This window comes from Suncus etruscus, chromosome 3, assembly GCF_024139225.1.
Source record: "Suncus etruscus isolate mSunEtr1 chromosome 3, mSunEtr1.pri.cur, whole genome shotgun sequence".
NCBI lineage: Eukaryota > Metazoa > Chordata > Mammalia > Eulipotyphla > Soricidae > Suncus > Suncus etruscus.
Window position 1 is genome coordinate 160,786,041 of NC_064850.1, and position 20,979 is coordinate 160,807,019.

The 20,979-nt window shown below is 37.1% G+C and overlaps 1 pseudogene; it reads left to right on the forward strand.

Annotated features, from left to right (window-relative positions):
• The first annotated feature begins 854 nt into the window (after positions 1-854).
• LOC126004792 (uncharacterized) lies at positions 855-975 on the forward strand (annotated as a pseudogene).
• Positions 976-20,979: the final 20,004 nt, after the last annotated feature.

Consider the following 20,979-nt stretch of genomic DNA (forward strand, 5'->3'; position numbering starts at 1 on the left):
ACAATGCTTAGGGTTTACTCCTGCCTCTGTACTCAAGGACTTCTAGAGGGGCACAGGGGTACAGTGTTGGGAATAGAACTCAGGCTGGCTATGTATAGCCAAGTGATTTCCATACCCCACTATTTCTCTGACTCTCAAAATATGTTTTTTATACATATTCATTATACATATTTTACACATATTCAAAAGCCTTGGAATTTCTTAATTATTTACATTGATAAAGGTATCTCTTGTTATGTTAATGAGATGACTTTAGGAAAGGCGCCTAAAGAGAGACACCACTTGCACAGAGAATGAACAGCCAAAATTTAGACCAGTGGGAATCCTAACAGGTTCTTTCTGTAGAGTTATGCAGGAGAGTAGTCTGCCAAGGAGTGCTCCCCAGGGTACCTTTCCCAGCTCTCTGACTGGGCATTCTCAAGAGATGAACACTAAATTGATCTTTTCTGTGCCCTGTATTAGCAACTCCAGTATCAATGTGGAGAGAGGCATGGCAGAGTGCCTGATCTTGAAATAAACAGATGAGTAATCTAGTGAGTAAACAAGGTCCCTGAGTTCTGTGTGTCTTTTGTTTGTTTGTTTGTTTTTGAGTTTTTGGGCCATACCTGGTGGCACTCCTGACTCTGATTTCAGAAACTACTCCTGGCAGGTTCTGGGGATCCAACTTGGGTCAGCTGCCTGCAACGCAAAAACCCTCCCTGCTATGCTTTATCATTCCAGTCCCTCTGTGGGCCTTTTGACAAATAAATCTAACCTGGAACAGTTCTGGAATCCTTCATGCTATTAGAAAACCAGCTAGTAGAAAGCATAGTAGCTATCTAAATTAGCATCTCATATGAAGATATGAGATGTATATGCTCATTTCAGCAGCACATATACTAAAATTGGAACGATACAGAGAAGATTAGCATGGGCCCTGCACAAGGATGACCTGCAAACTCATATGAAGATATTGAAAGACTGAGCATTATTTTTGCCATTATTTGCTTTCTGAACACTGTCAGCATTGTGCTGAATTGTTATGGGTAAGTCACCAGTCTTAGATGAAATTGGGTCTGGAACCTAAAGCACCATCATACGAACAGACCAAAATTTATCCAACTCTTGAGAACTGAACATATTATTGTTTATACATTTTCCATTATTCATAATTAATGACCTTGTTCTCAGGTAATTCTGTGAAAATCCATTATTTTCTACATCAGCTAAAACTTCTATATTGGAAAATACCCTATAATGAAGTAAAATCTTTTTGTTTTGTTTTGGAAGAAAGCACACTTACAGCTTGAGACTTTTGGCCGTGCTCAGAAATGTGGTGATATTCAGACCTTGTGCCTAGTGCTAGTGCTATCTGCTATCTGAGCAGTGGTCCCCAGAGCTACACTCTGGGCTTCTTGGTTGTAGGAAGGTCCTACTGGCACCAGGGCTCAAATTCAGAAACTTGCACATGGTAGGCAATTGTTCACCACTTTGAACCAAAAATTGACTTAGTATTAGCCAAGTAGATCATTAAATTTTGTTTTGCTCTCGAGCTAATTTAATGAGAAATGGTACCATTAGAAAATTATGCAAACCCTATACAGGTCTCATCAGAAGTTTAAATGTGTGTGTGTGTGTATACCTGTATATATATAAATAGCCTCTTTGCTTTATCTCCCAAGCTCCTACCCAAATTCTAGATTTAAATACATTTATATATTGTATCAGATGATTAAAATATTCTCATTTCTTTCTCTACTACATTTATAACTTCAAGTCCTCCATACTATTTTTCAATATTTTATTATTACCTATTATATTCTTTCTAGTATTTTTCTCCTCCCTTAACACTTCAAGATCACACTTACATTAGGTACCAATAGTCTTTTCCAATCTTTCAATCTCTTTTAATCTTTCCAAAATCATTTTTCATTAAAAATAATTTTTATGTTAATAGCGAGTGGCACAGGGATTATCGCATTTGCCTTGCACAGGGAAAACCCCAGTTCAATCCATTGTACTGAGCCCTGTCAGGAGTGACCTCTGAGCACAGAGCCAGGAATAAACAATGAATACTTTCAAATGTGGTCCCCAAATAAACAGAAAGTATATAAATGTGAGAGAATTAATAAGAAGAAAGAAAATAGTAAAGAAATGCAATATCAATATAAATTTTGTTCTTTATTAATAAACTAAAAGATGCTCAAGTAAAATGTTTTGTATTCAATTTAAAAAGAGGGAAATGTATATATGCATTGAAAATATTGACTAAGTTTCAGTTTATCTATTACATATTTAACTTATTAGTTTATTTGTAGAAAAAGAAAATATAATAATTATTGAAATAGCAGTCAATTCTATCTTATTGTTGTATATTAATTATAGTGCCTAATACCTTTCCAAAGGGCATTATACTATAGTTTATTTTTCCATTCATTAAAATTTTAAATGTACTATGATTAAATTGCTATATAAATGTTCATAGTTCATCTTCTGCTCTTCATATGTTCTTCCATTTATCTAGCCACTCATTTAATAAATATTTATTGCATACTTATATGCCAGGCAGTATTTAGGTCAGTGGGAACAGAAAGATGAATTCTTGCTCTCAAGAGTCTTAATCTAGTGACAGAGCCAGAAACACAGTAAATAAATATAAACTTTATTTTAGACAACCGAGGCAGATTTACTTGGTATATGCTTAGAGGAGAGTAGACTTAGAATACACCAAATAGAAAGAGCAACATGAGAATTAATATCAAGGTAGAAAGCATTATATTGCATAGACAGAAGCTATAATCAACTTGGTTTGATTGTATCTTGAAGTTTGAGGTAAGGACAACTAAGATGAGACTAAGGAATGTAAACAGAAAGGGAGCAGTAGGTAGTGATTAGGACACATGCCTCGCATACAACTGATCTGGGTCTCATTTCCAGAATCTGAAGTTACTCCTGACTGCTGCCTTGCAGGTAACAGAGCAATGTTGGGTGTGGCCTTGCAGGCTCCAAGCAGTGCTGGATGGCCCAGGTAATCTCAGCACCTCAGGTCCCATGCAGCACCAATTCGTTGTGTCCTTGTGTCCTTGAATTAAACCTTTGGCCTAATTGTCAGAGAATTACTGGTGGCCACACCTCCACCCAGCATCTTAGCCTCCTGAATAGTATTAGGAGGCACACACACACACACACACACACACACACACACACACACACACACACACACATGCAAATCGAAAATAACTTAAATTTTATCTGAAAGGATTTATGGTATTAATGAAAGGATATATTGAGTGAGGGGAAATCTTAAAGCAAGGAATTTATTAGAAAGGTTTGAGTTTTGGAAATAGTTAAAGATAGATTTGACATGTTTAAGATGGCCAATGGTCATGTGAAAAAGTGTTAGACATTATTCAGGGATATGCAGATCAAACCCACAATGAGATATCACCTGATACCAGTTGGAACAAACTATATGAAAAAGCTCAGAATCAATCAATATTGGTGGGGATGTGGCGGAAAAAGAGTCCTCATTCATTGTCTGGTTTAGCTTCTATAAAAAACAGTATGGGGGCCGGGCGGTGGCGCTAAAGGTAAGGTGCCTGCCTTGCCTGCGCTAGCCTTGGACGGACCGAGGTTCGATCCCCCGCTGTCCCATATGGTCCCCCAAGCCAGGAGCAACTTCTGAGCACATAGCCAGGAGTAACCCCTGAGCATTACTGGGTGTGGCCCAAAAATCAAAAAAAAAAACAAAAAAAAAACAGTATGGAGTCATGGAGTCTTACCAAAATATTAAAATTATAACTTTCATATGACCCAATGATTCTAATACTGGGTATATCTCACAAGAACACACAAAAATCCATTTACAAGAATATTTTCCCTTCTATGTTTATTGTGGTTTTCTTTACAGGAGTGAAGATTAAAAACAACCCAAATTTCCAAAAGTAGATGAATGGAATACTAATCAGCTATCAGTAAAGATAAAATCTTGCATTTTGTCTCAACTTGGATGGAACTGAATGGTAATATGCTAAGACATATTAATAAAAATAAGTTATAGATGATCTTTTTTGGTGGGGGGGCACACCCTGTGGTGCTCAGGCATTATTCCTGGCTTTGCACTCGGAAATCACTCTTAGCAGACTTGGAGACCATTTGGGATGCCTGGGATTGAACCCAAGTCAGCTGCATGCAAGGCAAACACCTTACCCACTGTGCTATTGCTTCAGTCCCTGTATCAGATGATCTTGCTAGGATGAAAAATATAAGGAAATAAAGTAAATGTCCCCAATGGAAACAAACTCTGATGCTGTCACCACTTGTGAGAAATGAGATTGACAAGGGGTCAATGGGTTAGAAAGCACCTTGCACAAAGATTGAAGAATATTGGTACTCTGGAGGTGGAGGTATTGTAAGTATAAATCATATGAGCAGTACTGTAAGCCATAATAACTTCAATAGAAGATAATTTAATAGAATGATGTCTCCCCCCTGATTCTACATGTTAAAATGAGTAAATCAGACAGGAAAACTAGACAGTAAAAGATAATTATAGGTCATCATAGATTGAAAAAGGGCAGTTTATTCCCAGAGGTGGAAATAAAGGAAGTTGTAAGTCTAATGAAGTAAAATCATGAGAATTTATGAATTCACTTCATATTTTAAAACAGTACTTCAAAAGTAATTGTTTATACACTGAATACCAATTAGATATAATTGTTTTTAGAATTCAGTTTGATAGGTAAAGAATTAGCACACAGGGTTCATTTTGAAGGATCAATATGAATTTTGTGGGGTTTTGTATGTTTCTTTTTGTTTTGGGGTCACACCTGTTGCATTAAATAATTAACGATGGATCTGGATGGTGAAGGATGGAGGTGGATGGATTTTTCTCTGCCATCCCAGGCCACGTGGCTCCGCAATCCCCATTCAGCTGGCGGGTCCCAGGTTTAGGTGAACAGCGGAATCACTCATCCAGAGACAGGCATCAGGAAACATCAACTTTATTCATTCCCTATCCACCACATGTGTGGCCTCTATCATAACCTTTTAAGCACAGCCATTCTTAGCTAGCCCTGCATCTTAACTCCTTTCAGCCATCTTCCCTTTGACCTCCATGCTGGCCAAAGACCAAAAGGCAAAAGGCCAATCCCCTCTGGTCAAAACCTTACCTACCTTTTCCAAGACCCCTTCCAGGAATGGGCGGGGTCTTGCAGGTAAGGTCAAGTTACCTAGGAAGAAAGGAGGGATGAGGCTTCATCTCCCCCTTCTCTGAAATATAAAAGAACCTTTTGTAATCCTAACTCCACCTTTAGCCAAAGGGGGGTTAATATCACACCCAGCACTGCTTGGAACTCACATGTGGTTCTTTGCTCAGGGATCACTACTGGAACTATATAGAATATCTGGGATCAAATCATGGTCTTCTGTATGCAGGGCAAGTGCCCTATGGAATGTATTATTGCTCTAGCACCCCAACATGAACTTTGACATAAGAATAATAATAGAGAACGATCAAGTCTGTCTATTATCACCCTGGCACCTCACTTCACATGGTAAAGCAATTGGCCAACTTTTAGGTGTCTTTTTTTTTTTTTTCTTTTTTGACACTACAGTGAACAGAATGGCAACACATTTAACTCAGGGTGATATTATTAGACTGACTTTCTTTATTCTGATGACATGTACAGCAAGTAAGAGTTCCTTTTGGGTTTCTTGTGTGAGGTCTGGAGAATGATTATTCCTTTAACAGCTAGATGGGAGAAGAGACTATTAAGTAAACTGGGGGTAGAGAGGAAATGGACTCAACTTTAGACATGTTAAATTTGAATCACTTAAACACTTTCCAGTCGTGAAGCAAACAATTGGAAACAAGAAATTGAAGCCTGGAATGAAAATAGGGCAAACATTCATATTTGATAGCTGAAGTCAAACAAACAGATAAAGTTTTCCAAGAAAGGATATAGATTACAAAGATATGGGACAATGCCTGATTCCTGAGTGATTCTGATAATAGAATCTAGTAGGAGATACTGAGAAAGAAGAGTTTTAGAAATAGGAATAGATTTATAAGCTTTAAATTTTTTTCTTCTCCTATACCCTTTCTTTCATTTCCTTCCTATTTGAAATGATCTTCTTTTTTTCAAAAAAAATAAAGTCTTTCACTAACTCACCATAAAATACAGTTAAAAATTGTTCATAATTTAGGTTTATTCACACAGTGTGTAACACCCTTCACCAGTGCACATTTTTTGCCACCAATATCCCCAGTTTCCTTTTTGCCCTCCCCCAACTCTTTACGTCCCCCTACTCCCCCACTGTGCCTGACTCTAAAGCAGACATTTCTCTCTGTGTGTGTCTCTCTCTGTCCCTTTCTTCTAGGTTTTCCTTTTAGACACCGGCTTGCAATATTGTTACTGAAGGGGTATTGCACATGTAATTTCACCTCCTTTTAGTACCGAGTTCTTGTCCAAAGTGATCATTTCCAACTATTGTCATAGTGTGATCCCTTCTCTACCCTAACTGCACTCCCCTGCTATTTGTGGCAAGCTTCTTACCAAGGACTAGTCCTCCTAGATCTTATCTCTATCATCTTTTGATATCATTCCCATGCTATCTTTTTTATATTCCACAATGAGTGTGATCATTTTATGTCTGTCCTCCCTCTGACTCATTTTATTCAACTCTTCATATCCATCTATGTATAAGCATATTTCATGACTTCATTTTCAAAATAATGGTATAGTATTCCATTGTGTAGCTGTACCACTATTTCTTTATCCACTCATCTGTTCTAGGGCACTTAAGCTGTTTCTAAATTATGGCTACTGTGAATAGTGCTGTAAAGGGCTTTTCTGCATTGTGTTTTGGGGCCCCTAGGTTATATTCCTAGGAGTAGAATTTCTGGGTCATATGGAGGTTCAATTTCTAGTTTTTGAGGAATAACTATCATGTTATTTTCCCATAAAGCTGGACTAGTCGATATTCACAATAACATTGAAAGAGACTTCCTTTCTCCCAGCATCCATGCCAGGAGCACTACCAGGAATAATTTCTGTATGCAGAGCCAGGAGTAAGTACTGAGCACAATTGGGTGTGAACCAAAGACAAAAATAAAAACAATGTGACAGATAAGAGATTTCTGTATCAAAAACTAAGAACAATATATCCTGGGCTTCCTGATCCCTGCAGGAGACTGCTGATGAAGACCCCAGAGAACTGAATCCCATCAAGGTTTGTTGGCCAGGTAGGTAGGTGGTCCCAGCTCACAAGGTGGGTACCATCTCTGTCTGGTGCCTTTAAAAGCCTCTGCATTCCTTTATTTTTGGCTTCCTGATCTCTGCGGGAGACTGCTGAAGAAGACCCCAGCAAACTTAATCCCATCAAGGTTCGCCAGCCAGGAAATGGAGGTCGCTTAGTTCCACTGCCCATGAATTCTCTAAGACACGCAAAAAAGCTCCCCTATAAGTGTGTCAATGGGAAAACAACGCAGGACAACAGCATGCTTAGAGAATGAAGATGGCAGCTCTGATGACCCAGAAAGTACCAATTACATAGTCAACCTCTCAGACAAGGAGTTTAGAGTAGTAATATGGAGGATACTCATAGAACTCAAAGAAAGAATAGGTCAAACTGAAGAGAACACAATCAGAAAACTCCAAACTGAAATAAAAGGACTGAATAACTCAGTAGATGAAATTAAGAATACTATATCCTGGTGCCAAGGATATGGCTCAAAGGACTGGAATACACTGCATGTTGAATTCCTGGGTTTAATCCCTGATACTCAAGTACCAACAGTAATGGCTCCTGAACATTGAGCCAGGAGTAGCCATGAGACCACCAGTTGTACTGCCCTCAATGCAAAAGATGTTACTTTTAGCATATCGAGGAATATGATCTTTATAGTCATTTCAATTCTTTACATCCCAAATCCCAAGAATCAACTCACATGGCAACTTTGACTGTTAAGAAACACTGAGGTTAGACTGGAGAGAAAGAACAGTAGGCAAGGAGCTTTATTTGCATGAGACTATCTCGATTCAATCTGTGGCATCCCTGAATCTCTCCAGAAGTGATCTCTGACTGTAGAGCTAGGATTAAGCACTGAACACTTCTGGGTGTGCTTCGCACCACCCCTCAAAAAAAAAAAAAAAAAAAAAAAAAGGAAAATAAGAAGGAAAAATGAACCCCTGAGACTGAGATTAGGGAACCAAATCTCTAACAATCAAACCTGACTTACCTTTTTCTCTGAGGAAGATATTATTTTTATTATGCCAAACATTACAGAAACAGAGTCTGCTCCAATGGGAGACATTTTCTGTGCCTTCTAGTGCTATTCATTGTATAAATGTCTTTGAAAACACGATCTATGGCAACAGCTATCAATGCCTTTGCTCATAAGACAACTATAGGAATTTCTCTCCCTATTGGTACACTTAATGTCTTACATATTTTTATGTACTGCCAAATATCCCAGGCTGGTGCCTCTGAAAATAATAAAAATGAAGGCTGAAAAATTGCTCAAATGGCTAGAGAATTTGCTTTGCAAGTTGAAAACCTGGCTTCTCTCCCCTGCAAAATATGGTCTGCGGAGCACCACCGGTAGTGATTCCCTTCCCCAGCACTGACCCAGGAGTGATAATCAAAACAAGAAAAGAGGAAAGAATAAAAGTTCTAGTTCCTTTGGCCTAAGATAGCGACTAAATATTTATGAAAAGATAAAATATTTGTTGAAAAATGAAATTGTATCAACAATAGAATGTCTTAAAGATGATTCCCTCGAATACTAGGAAAACTTAGAATAGATCAGTATAAAGATTGCTTTCATAGTGTGTGATAGATGGTAGAAAGACTAAGGGTGCTTGCCTTGCATACAGCCTAAGTTTAATCCCTGGCACCACATATGCTCCTGAGCCCTGCCAGGAGTTATCCCTGAGAGCAGAGCCAGGAGTAAACACTGAGCATTGCTGGATGTGACCTCAAAATAAAACAATTATTTAAACTGCCTTTTTTTTTGGTTTTGTTTCAGGCCATACCTGGAGGTGCTCAGAAGTTACTGCTCCTGGCTCTGTACTCGTGAATTACTGCTGAGGAGACCATAGGATTGAACCCAGGTTGATCACGTGGAAGGCAAATGCCCTATCTGCTGTACTCTCTCGTCCCTTGAACTGCTCTGTTTTCCCTTTAAATAAATAGTTCAGTTAAAATAGCTAACTCCTTGAACAATGATTATTAATTGTATTGCTTCCCCGAATTTAATACAGAACCTAAAACATAATTATGAATATTGAGATTTATCAAATAAGCAAATGTCTGATGACCCTCAAGACTCACATTATGTGGAATTATGAAACAGACTATTTGTCCTCCAGCTCTCCTTCTTGGTAGCAATTTTAATATTTTTCAAACATCTGAAAATAGGAAGTTGGAAACTTTATTTCTGCTAATTGCTAGTAACAAATCATTAAAACAAACAAACAAAAAGTAATTTGATGCCAAATGTAAGATGAAAAAGTTTCATATTCCTTGGTAAAAATTGGTAAATCTTTACTTATGTAAAGAAATATTTATTTTTGCATTTTATTCTTTCAGTTTTTTAATTTTTATCTTTGAAAGTTACCTGCATTTATTTATTTATTTATTTATTTTTAAATTTTTAAAAGTTTATTTACCATGAAATTACAAAGTTACGGGGCCGGGCAGTGGCGCTAAAGGTAAGGTGCCTGCCTTGCCTGCGCTAGCCTTGGACGGACCGTGGTTCGATCCCCCGGTGTCCCATATGGTCCCCCAAGCCAGGAGCAACTTCTGAGCACATAGCCAGGAGTAACCCCTGAGCATTACCGGGTGTGGCCCAAAAACAACAACAACAACAACAAAAAAGAAATTACAAAGTTATTTATGATTGGTTTCAGCCATGCACTATTTCAACACCAGTCCCTTCACTAGTGTCCACTTCCTTCCACAAATGGCCTCCCCTCACCCCATTTGCCTTCTACTTTCCAGTCTGCCTGCAGAAGAGGTGCTTTTATAAAAATACAAAAATTTGCCTTGTGGCTTACAGTACTGTTACTGAGTGTGTTTCATATAGAATACTTTACCATTTTTGCATCACTTTCTCTCATTTGAAAACTTCTATCCTTCAGAGATTTGCCCCCTCCTTGTCCTATCCTCTAAGCCCCTCAAGTAGTATGTTTCCTACCAAATACCAGTTCCATGTTCTTTGTTTCCATTTTCTTTGGCTAGTCATCATTTGACTATTATGTTTCTTTATATCCTGCATATGAGAAAGATCATTTTGTGTCAGTCTCTCTCCCTTTGAATAACATCACTCAGCATAATACTCTCTAGGTCCTTCCATGTAGCAGCAAATTTTATGACTTTACCTTTAATTATGGCTGAGTAATATTACATAATGTATATGTACCATCATTTCTTTATACATTCATTTGATCTTGGATACTTGAGTTGTTTCCATATTCGGGCTGTAGTAGGTAGTGCAAAATCTTTTCTTCATTTTTGTTTTCTCTATTCCTGGGTCAAATGGAAGTTCAATTTCTAGATTTTCAAGGAATGTTATATTATTTTCCAGAAAAGCTGAATCAGTAAACATTCTCACCAACAGTAAATGAGAACTCCTTTCTTTGCACACCCATGGCAGCACTATTATTTTGTTCTTTTGAAGTGTGCCAGTCTGTGATATGAGATAATATTTCATTGTTGCTTGATTTTCATCTTCTGATGATTAGTGCTACAGAACATTTTTTGTTTGTTTGTTTTGGGGCCATATTCAGCAGCACCCTGTAATTACTCCTGGTCTTGCACTCAGAAATTACTACTGACAGTCTCAGGGAATCGAACTTGGATTGGCCACATACAAGGCAAATGGCCTACGTGCTTTGCTATCACTCTTGTCCCCTGCAGAGCAATTTTTAACGTGCCCTTTGGCCATTATCTTTCTTCTTTAAGGAAGATTCTGTTCACCTATTCTATTTTTTTTTTTTTTTTTTTGGTTTTTGGGCCATACCCGGTGGTGCTCAGGAGTTACTCCTGGCTGTCTGCTCAGAAACAGCTCCTGGCAGGCACAGGGGACCATATGGGACACCGGGATTCGAACCAACCACCTTAGGTCCTGGATCAGCTGCTTGCAAGGCAAACGCCACTGTGCTATCTCTCCGGGCCCCTATTCTATTTTTTGACTCCATATTTTACTGTCAAGTCTTATTATTTCAAATTTTTATTATAACACCATGATTTTATTACATCATGATTTACCAAGTTGTTAATAATACAGTGATTTCAGGTATTAAATGTTCAAACAACAATCCCACCATCAGTCTGCTTTCACTTCACAAGTGTCCCCAATTTCCCACCACAACCATAGCCTGCCTCCTTTCAGGCACAAACAAATTTACACTGTCCATTACAACAAATTGAATTATCAAAACTTAGATAAACAAGGGTCAAGTTGAGATAAATGTTATATTTCTAAGTCAGTGTCTGAGGATTTGCTTGGCGGTGGTTGGTACTAGCTGAGCCTTCTATGTTGCTTTTCAGACTCACTGAGATTACTATGTAACTTTCCTACCAGATTTCCTGTGTTATTGGGTTGATGTAAGTATAAAATTTTGAGGTGTCCCGGATCTATAGATCTGAAACAAATTTGATGGCTTTACATTTTGATAAAGTTAAGTTGTGGAGCTGAGTTGTTTCTGTCAGAGGGTGTGGAGTGTGGCACTAGGCTGCTGAAATTCATGCAGAGAGGTGAGTCTCACCCCCACTTCCCACATACACATTCTGAGAATGACACAGAGGCCCCATCCCAGAATAGACTACCTGGGAAGTATGGGCAATCATTTTCTTTTGGAGCTTGGTAGAGGAGCTGAGCCATTTTTCTTTCTGGAAGATGGCAGGTATAGGCGGAGGCTGCAGGGTTTTCTAGGAATGGAGTGAGTGTGAGAGGATTCAGCCCAATACTATTCCAAAAATCAGACCCAGAGTCTTCAACCCTCTAGTCTGGTCTCACCTGAGATTATTTAGCTGTTCATATTATTTGAGCTGGGCTATTTCTGTTGGAGGGTATAGGGTGTGGCACTGGTCTGTTGTAGTTCATGCAGAAAGAGAATCTGTTCCCCGCACCCCTCATTCTAAGAATGCCAGGGAGGCATCAGACTGGACTAGACTCTCTTAAGTATCAACAGCCACTCTTCTCTTCATTTTTTTCTTCTTATTTATTTATTTATTTATTTATTTATTTGTTTATTTATTTATTTTGATTTTTGAGGCACACCCAGTGACGCTCAGGGGCCACTGTTGGCTATGTGCTCAGAAATCGCTCCTGAGTCTGGGGGACCTTATGGGACACCCAGGGTCGAATCGAGGTCCGTCCTGAGTCAGCTGTGTGCAAGGCAAATGCCCTACCACTGCGTTACTGCTTCAGCCCCCTTTCTTTTCTTTTCTTTTCTTTTCTTTTCTTTTCTTTTCTTTTCTTTTCTTTTCTTTTCTTTTCTTTCTTCTTTCTTTCTTTCTTTCTTTCTTTCTTTCTTTCTTTCTTTCTTTCTTTCTTTCTTTCTTTCTTTCTTCTTTCTTTCTTTCCTTTTCTTTCTTTCTTTCTTTCTTTCTTTCTTTCTTTTCTTTTCTTTCTTTCTTTCTTTCTTTCTTTCTTTCTTTCTTTCTTTCTTTCTTTCTTTCTTTCTTTCTTTCTTTCTTTCTTTCTTTCTTTTATGGGCATTTCATTATTTTTCATAAAGACTTAAAGGCCCACTTGCAAATCACTTTTGGTAAACTTTTCTAAATAAACTACAAAAAAAAAAGTTCATACATACAAGACCTCCATTAAACTCAGAAATACATATTGTAATAACACAAAATTTACTTCTATGTCTATGCTCAGAGATTACTCCTGGTGGACTCAAACGACTATAGGGGATGCTGGAGATTAAACCGAGTTCAGTAAGTGTCCTTTTTGATATACTCTCTTTGGCAAATGTGGTCTGCATTTTTACCATTAAAACATTTATTTCTTGTGCTAGAGAAATTGCTCAATGATTTGAGTGCAACTTTGCATGTGGGAAGCCCTGTTTATTATTTTATTTTATTTTTTGTTTGTTTTGTTTTGTTTTGGGTACACTTCACAGTGCTAAGTCCTTCTCCTGTCACTACAGTCAGGAAGTACTCTTGCTAAGGAATTTCCTTCTGATGGTACAGGAGGGACCAAATGGGATGTCAGGGATCAAAACTGGGTTGTCTGTTTGCAAAACAAACACCCTACCCACTGTACTATTACTCCAGTCCTACTGTTCAATTTTCTGTACAGTCTGATACCCTGAGCATCACAAGAAGACTCCAGAATATAGAGCCTAAAGTAGCCCCTTAGAACTGCTATGTGAGATTCAGAAATCAAAATCATCCGCACACTCACATTTCTTGTAATCTAGGTAAATATTCATACACAAATTATAACTCAATTATAGTCTCAAAAACTGCTTTTTTAAATTTATTTTTCACTTATATTCACCCAACATTATTTGTATTTACTTAAAGACATTGAAGGAATCAAACAAAATCTGGACAATTTATGTCATATTATTCTGCCCAAATGCCACACTAGGAAGTGGGGTATAGAGGACAGGAAAACTAATTTAAAACTTATTTCATGCAAAAATATAAAATCCTGATCAAAGCTACTCATTGTTTTCAGAGTTTTGTTAAATGATTGTATTTTGGCAGAAAACCCCTTTTCTGGAGAGAAAGTATGGTAATTTAATAAAAATTTGACCTTTTGATATTAATAATAATATAAAATTGAGATAAAAGAACTAAGATAACTCTTTTTATTAAGAAATTTTATTTAATTTGCTTTTATTTGAAATATTCACTCATTGATGAACATGAAAATTGGTGCCTTTAACTTCAGAGAGGCTCCAGAGAGTAGTTTATCCCACCTTTTTTATGATTAGAGAGAATCACAGAAAAATATAGTCAGTTGATGTGGTTTTTTACTTTCTTTGCATTTGTATAGTTAATGTATAAAAACTAAAATTTGCAAAAGGAATAAAACCTTCTGGGATGAATCTCTCTCAAGTTTCCAGGGAAATAAAGGCAAATGACCTTTCTATTACTTAGTTTACTAACATGATAGAAAAGGTAAAGGATGGGAATGGGATTGGGTGTAAAGAAAAAAAAAAGAAAGAAAGAAAGAAAGAAAGAAAGAAAGAAAAGGTAAACAATGGGGCTGGATCAGAGAGGTAATTTGAAAACAGAGAAAAATGACAAGGGGAATTGAGATAGATCAGAAATGCTGGGAAGCTGTGGGGTGATTGTGAGAGAAGCCTATTAGTATGACTGGAAATTGAAAATGGAAAGAACTATGTTTCTTGGGGTTATGGGGATAATAAAAGTTGAGCAGAATACCTTAAAGGTAGAAAATTATGTAAATGGGAAATAGTAGGAGGAAGGGAGAGGAAAAGAAAAATAAAGTAAAATCAAATTTGTACAAATGTTATATTTTCTTTTCCTGGCATAAAAGTGGGCATGAAAAGACAAAATTTCCTATACCCTGGAAATTCCACTATTGGTTTCTGAGACCTCCTCCCAAGTTTATTTCAATCATCTGAATATGTACCATGGAAATACTAGATTAAGTATATATATATATATATATATATACACACACATACATACACATACATACACATACTAATCCCTTCCTTCCAAAGTTGGCTTTGGGGCCTTCTGGTCCTTTTCTTTTCTTTTTTAAAATTTCTTTTCTTTTCTTTTTTTTTTTTTTTAAGAGGGACACCCAATGGTGCTCAAGGTTTACTCTTGACTCTGCACAGAATCTGTTGTGGTGGGTTTGGAGGACCATCTGGGATTCTGGGGTCAAACCCAGGTGGGCTGCATACAAGATAAGAGTGCTTCCAGTTGTACTAAAATTTCAGTCCCATGTCTACTTTTTTGCACCAAGTATTGGCTAGGTGTTCAGACTCTTACTCCAAGAGCTTGTAGCATTAACTTGAGTAAGGCAATGACATATTCTGAAAGAATTTCTTAGACTCCTGAAGATTTTTCATATTTTCAGATGGGTGTAAAGTAATTAATATTTGTTGAGCTTCATGTATATAAAGTGACAAGTTCAAGATTAAATGACAAGCTCAAAATTTTGAATTACAACTGTGAGGAAGTCAAGAACTATAGGAGGGAGAACGAAAAGAATCAGGAATATCATCTTGCTTTGATCCCCATCAAGGCAAAGAAAATGAATAAAAATGGAGCAATTAAACTGCTTTTATGTATTTAATTGTATTAGAAAATATTTCAAATACATGGAGTAATATGGTGATAATGTAATTCAGCCTGTGTCCCTACATATGTGGTCCCTTTTCCCCATGTTCACTTGTAATCTATTTTTTTGGGGGGGCACATTCAGTGGTGTTCAGGGGTTACTCCTAGCTTTGAGCTCAGAAATCACCCCTGGCAGGCTCAGAGGACCATGTGGGATGCTAGGAATCGAACGCAGGTCCATCCTGGGTCTGCTGTGTTCAGGGCAAACACCCTACCACTATGCTATCACTCTGGCCTCATCACTTGTAATCTTAATCCTAATTTTTAGTTTTTCATTCTCCATGTGTATTTCCATCTTTTTGCTTATTTTTATATGTTCCATATAACCTTTTTATATTTACCTATTTTAAATATATAAATATAAAATAAAAATGCTTGAATTTTACATACATATATATTTACATATTTCATATGTACCACATAATATACTCTGTTACACATGAACATTTATATTAGTGACATTTATACAGACATGACTTGCCTATTTTTGGCAAGACATGTTTTGGTCTTTTCCCTTTGTTTTTAAACAGTTATTATTTATTTGTATATTATTATAATTATTGTTATTATTATTATTATTATTATGTGGTAGTGCTCAGGGGCTTTTCCTGACTGTTCTCAGCAGTCACTCTTCCTGTGACCTTTTCTCTTTGTGGTTGGTTTTCTGTGATGACTAGAGGCACTACACACTATTTGTTCTGTATTCTATGTTAAAATCAGCTTTCAGAGATCTAATATTTTATTCTCATGTGGGGATCCCAAACAGCAGAATCTCTGAAAACATATTCCAAGCCTAAGTTATAACACTGGTATAGAGCTTTTGGCCTGACTGGCTTCATTCTTGTGAGGTAGGCAATCTGCTAAACTGTTCCCAAGCCCCTAAATATGTTTTTTTTTTTTTTTTTTTTTTTTTTTTGGTTTTTGGGCCACACCCGGTAACGCTCAGGGGTTACTCCTGGCTATGTGTTCAGAAGTTGCTCCTGGCTTGGGGGACCATATGGGACACCGGGGGATCGAACTGCGGTCCGTCCAAGGCTAGCGCAGGCAAGGCAGGCACCTTACCTTTAGCGCCACCGCCCGGCCCCCCCCTAAATATGTTTTTAAGATTTCTTCATGTCTAATTTTTCTACCAAGGACACTCTCATGGGATGGGTAGTTCATAATTCACCATTGATGGGTATTGTTTCAATTTTCATGATCACCTTAGTTTTTTTTTTTCTTCTGCCTCTTTACATCTGTATTGAGTTTTTCTTCTTTCTACTTGCTGTTGTGGATCAGTTTCTCCTACTTCCTTTTTTTTTTTTTCTTAATTTGACATATCTTTCTAGAGAGAGATTTATGAATTAGGTAGTTGCTGTCACTGCTTGAGGGAACCAATTTTTTGGTTCGGACGATCTATTTTTTATTTTCTATTTTTATTAACACCTGATATTTGCTTTACTTTCATTATCATCAGGTTTACACTTCTCTTTTTCTCTCCTTTTCATTTTTCTCCTCTTTACCCCTCGATTCCACTACCCTCCTCTCTTCACTTCCCTCCTCTTCCCTCTCCATCTGCTTCCCTCCTCTTCCCTCTACATCCCCTTTCCTCCTTTTCCCCTTTTCCCTCCCCTCCTCCATATTCCTTCCTTAACCCTTTTTATTCCCTCCTTCCTCTCCCTCCTCTTTTCTCTCCTCTCACTGCACCACTGAGTCACAGTCCCCAACTCCTATTCCCTTTTTTTAATTTCTTTTTTTTTTTTTGTAGTTTTTTTCTTGGGGGGGGGTGGTGGGGCTCACCTGGTGCGCTTGGGGGTTATTCCTGGCTATGCACTCAGAAATCACTCTGGCTTGGAGGACCATATGGGAAACCGGGGGATGGAACCGGGGGATGGAACTGCATTCCGTCCTAGGCTAGCGCCGGCAAGGGAGACACCTTATTGCTCCGCACCATCGTTCTGGCCCCTAATTTCTTAATTTTCTTTTTGTGTTTTGTTTTGTTTTGTTTTGGACTACACTCATCAGTGCTAGGTCTGACTTCTGACTTGCTCCCAGAAATCATTCATTCCTGGTGGGCTTAGGGGACCTGGTGTATAGGGCCTTAATCAGGGAAACTGCATGCAAGGCAAGCACCCTACTCACTGCATTAACTCTCTAGTCCTTCTTTTTCAAAGTTTTATTTTAATGGATATTCTTAGCTCTGTGTTTGGGGGCTCCAGGTGGTACTTGGGTACACAATTCTTGGGATAAGACTTGGTACTCTGGCATCAAAACTCAACAAATACTGCAGTCCACTGAACTACACTGAGCTCACTGTCCTTAAATTGGTTTCTTTCCTTTTATTTATTTTCTTAAATTTCTTGGCTACACCTGGCAATGTTCAGGGGTACTCCTGGCTCTACACTAAGGGATCACTCCTGGAAGTGCTTGAGGGACAATATGATGATGGGTATCATACGTGGGTCGGTTGTATGCAAACACTCTGCCTGCTGTATTATCATTCTGGCCCCCTTAAATTAATTTCTTAATTTATTATTTTTGAAAATAAATATATCTATAAAATATAGTGTATGCAATATATATATGTATATATATTATATATAATTATATATATAAATATATATATTATATTATATATTATATATATAAATATATCTATAAAATATAGTGTATGCAATATATATGTATATATATTATATATAATTATATATATAAATATATATTATATATATATTATATTATATATTATATATATAAATATATCTATAAAATATAGTGTATGCAATATATATATATATTATATATACATATATATAAATATATATGTATAAAATATAGTGTATGCAAACACTCTGCCTGCTGTATTATCATTCTGGCCCCCTTAAATTAATTTATTAATTTATTATTTTTGAAAATAAATATATCTATAAAATATAGTGTATGCAATATATATGTGTATATATATACATATATATATACATATATATGTATAAAATATAGTGTATGCAAACACTCTGCCTGCTGTATTATCATTCTGGCCCCCTTAAATTAATTTATTAATTTATTATTTTTGAAAATAAATATATCTATAAAATAAAAGTTCCTGCTAAGATCTTGGCAGATTCTGTTTGATATAGAGTGCTTAATTATTAGTTGGTACTAAATATTATAATTTTTTGTCTTTTCACAAAACCTACCTTTTCAAAAGTATAGAAATAGTGTCAACCATCTTTTCAGACCATGATGCACTGAAAACAGAAGTGAATCACAAATAAAAATAAAGAAATAACTTTAACACCTAGAAATTAACAGCTCACTACTGAATAATCAGTGGGTCAGAGAGGAGATCAAAAGATTCCTGGAAATAAATAGAGAATAAGGATATGAATTATCAGAATTTGTGGGACTCAACAAAAGCAGTATTAAGAGGAAAATTTATAGCTTTGCAAGCATTCCTAGGGAAGGAAGAAAAAAAACCTATATAAATAACATAATGGCACAGCTTAAGAAATTAGAAAAACATCAACAGAATGACCCAAAAGCAGGCAGAAAAAAAGGAAATAATATAACTAGAGCATGAAATTAGTGAACTGATACCCAAGAAAACAATACAAAAATATCAATGAAAGCAGAGTTAACTCTTTGAAAAAATAAACAAGATTGATCATAAAGAGAGAAAACACTAATAAACTGAATCAGAAATTAAAGATGGGTGGCCGGAGCAGTGGCACAAGTGGTAGGGAGTTTGCCTTGCATGTGCTGACCTAGGAGAGACTGCGGTTCTATCCCCCAGGTTTGATCCCCTAGCGTCCCATATGGTCCCCCAAGCCATGAGCGATTCTGAGCTCATAGCCAGGAGTAACCCCTGAGTGTCAATGGATGTGCCCGCCCCCCAAAAAAATGAAAGATGGAATATCACAATAGACAACAGAAATTCAAAGGATAATCAGAGATTACTTGAGAATCTTTATGCCACAAAATAAAAGAACTCAGGAGAAATGGATAAATTCCTGAACTCCTATCATTTCCCAAGATTGGATCAAAATGATTTGGAAAACCTGAACAGACCTGTCACTATCAAGGAAATTGAAATGGTAATCAAAAATCTTCCCCCAGTGCTGGGAGCCTTGATAGGCCCCCAGTTGTCCCCTCTTCTGCCCCCGGCCTCCAGGCCTTACCTGGGTGCCAGCCCAAGTGTCCAGAAAGGACACCCAGAGTCAGGGGGAAAAGACAAGGATGGCTGGGGGCCTGCCAATTTGAATATTTTATGTGTATTTTCTTTGACAGCTATAACTCTTACTAAATATTCTCTTATACAGTGGCGAATTTCCCCACTTTTTATCTTTTCTTCTCTTTGTGAGCTGTTCAATAAGGAATTTTGGTGAAAGTGTCCCTCAGTTAAATGCTTATGTTTGAACCATGTCATGGGGATTGTTGGACTTGTTCTTGTGGCCCCCATATGTGACGATAACTGCATGTGGTATTGTTCCTTATTTGCATAGGCACATTAAAATAGGCAAATACTATATATACAAATAAGTTCTTATCTAATAGAGATAGGAACACACAAATCTTGTAATGCAATGGGACCTTACACCCTGAACATTGACACAATGACCTGGCACAGGCCTCAGAAGAATGGGCATTCTCCATTCATCTCTGAACCAGGGAAGCTATCTATGAAACATCCAAGGTTGTTTATAATATCCCCTGGAAGCAATCCTCTACCAGGGAAGACCCTACCACTGCTCTGACATTGACCTGCTCAAAAGAGACTTCCCTTAACACTAAGAAGACTTGACAACAAAGACCTGCTTACAGGACAGGGCTCTCTACATTGCCCTTTAATTGTGAGGTGAAACTAGAGGACACTACACACCATCCTGACTTCAATGTAGGATATGCAGATTCCAGGATCTTTAATACAGAAACATAATACTAACAACAGAGACTATGTGAAAAATAAATGTGTATTGGCACTACAGACAATGACTTGGATTGGACAAACTAGTTTGCCTGGAGCCTAGATTTGGTCTTATGCCAGGAAACTTCAGGGGTAGGATCCCCTTGTATTTAGGCCAAGGCTTTTCCTTTCCATGTCCCCCATATTTTGCTGGGCCTATGCAAACAACAATTGCCACTCTAACACTATTTTTGCTGTTCTCCTTTGACTCTAATCCTTAAAAAAACCACTTAAACTTTTGAGGTTAACTTAAACTAAAATGCATGTGCATGGAACTGTAAAAAAATACTATGCCTTAAATGTTAAAGGAGTTACATAAATTTTGTAGCTTTAGTTTGCTTTGTGTACTGCTAAAAATGTTATAATGTACTACAATCTCGGGACTTGAGGGACAAAGTAATTGTGCATGGGTTTTGTTTTATTTTTCTTAATGTTCTTTGGCTGAAAGTTCAAAATTAAGGTATCAGCAAGGGGACTTCTGAGAATTCCGTTTATGAGTGATTGTCCTTCCACTGTAATTTTACCTTGTCCTCTTTCTTTGCATCTTTGTTCTCATTATTAAAAATAAAAAATTAAAAAATAATATAGAAGTATTCTGTAATATAGCAAACTACTATAAGTTTATCAATAAAATTTAAAAAACAAAAAAATAATTTCCCCCAAACAAAACCCCAGATCCAGATGGATTTACTACTTCATTCTTTCAGACCTTCAAA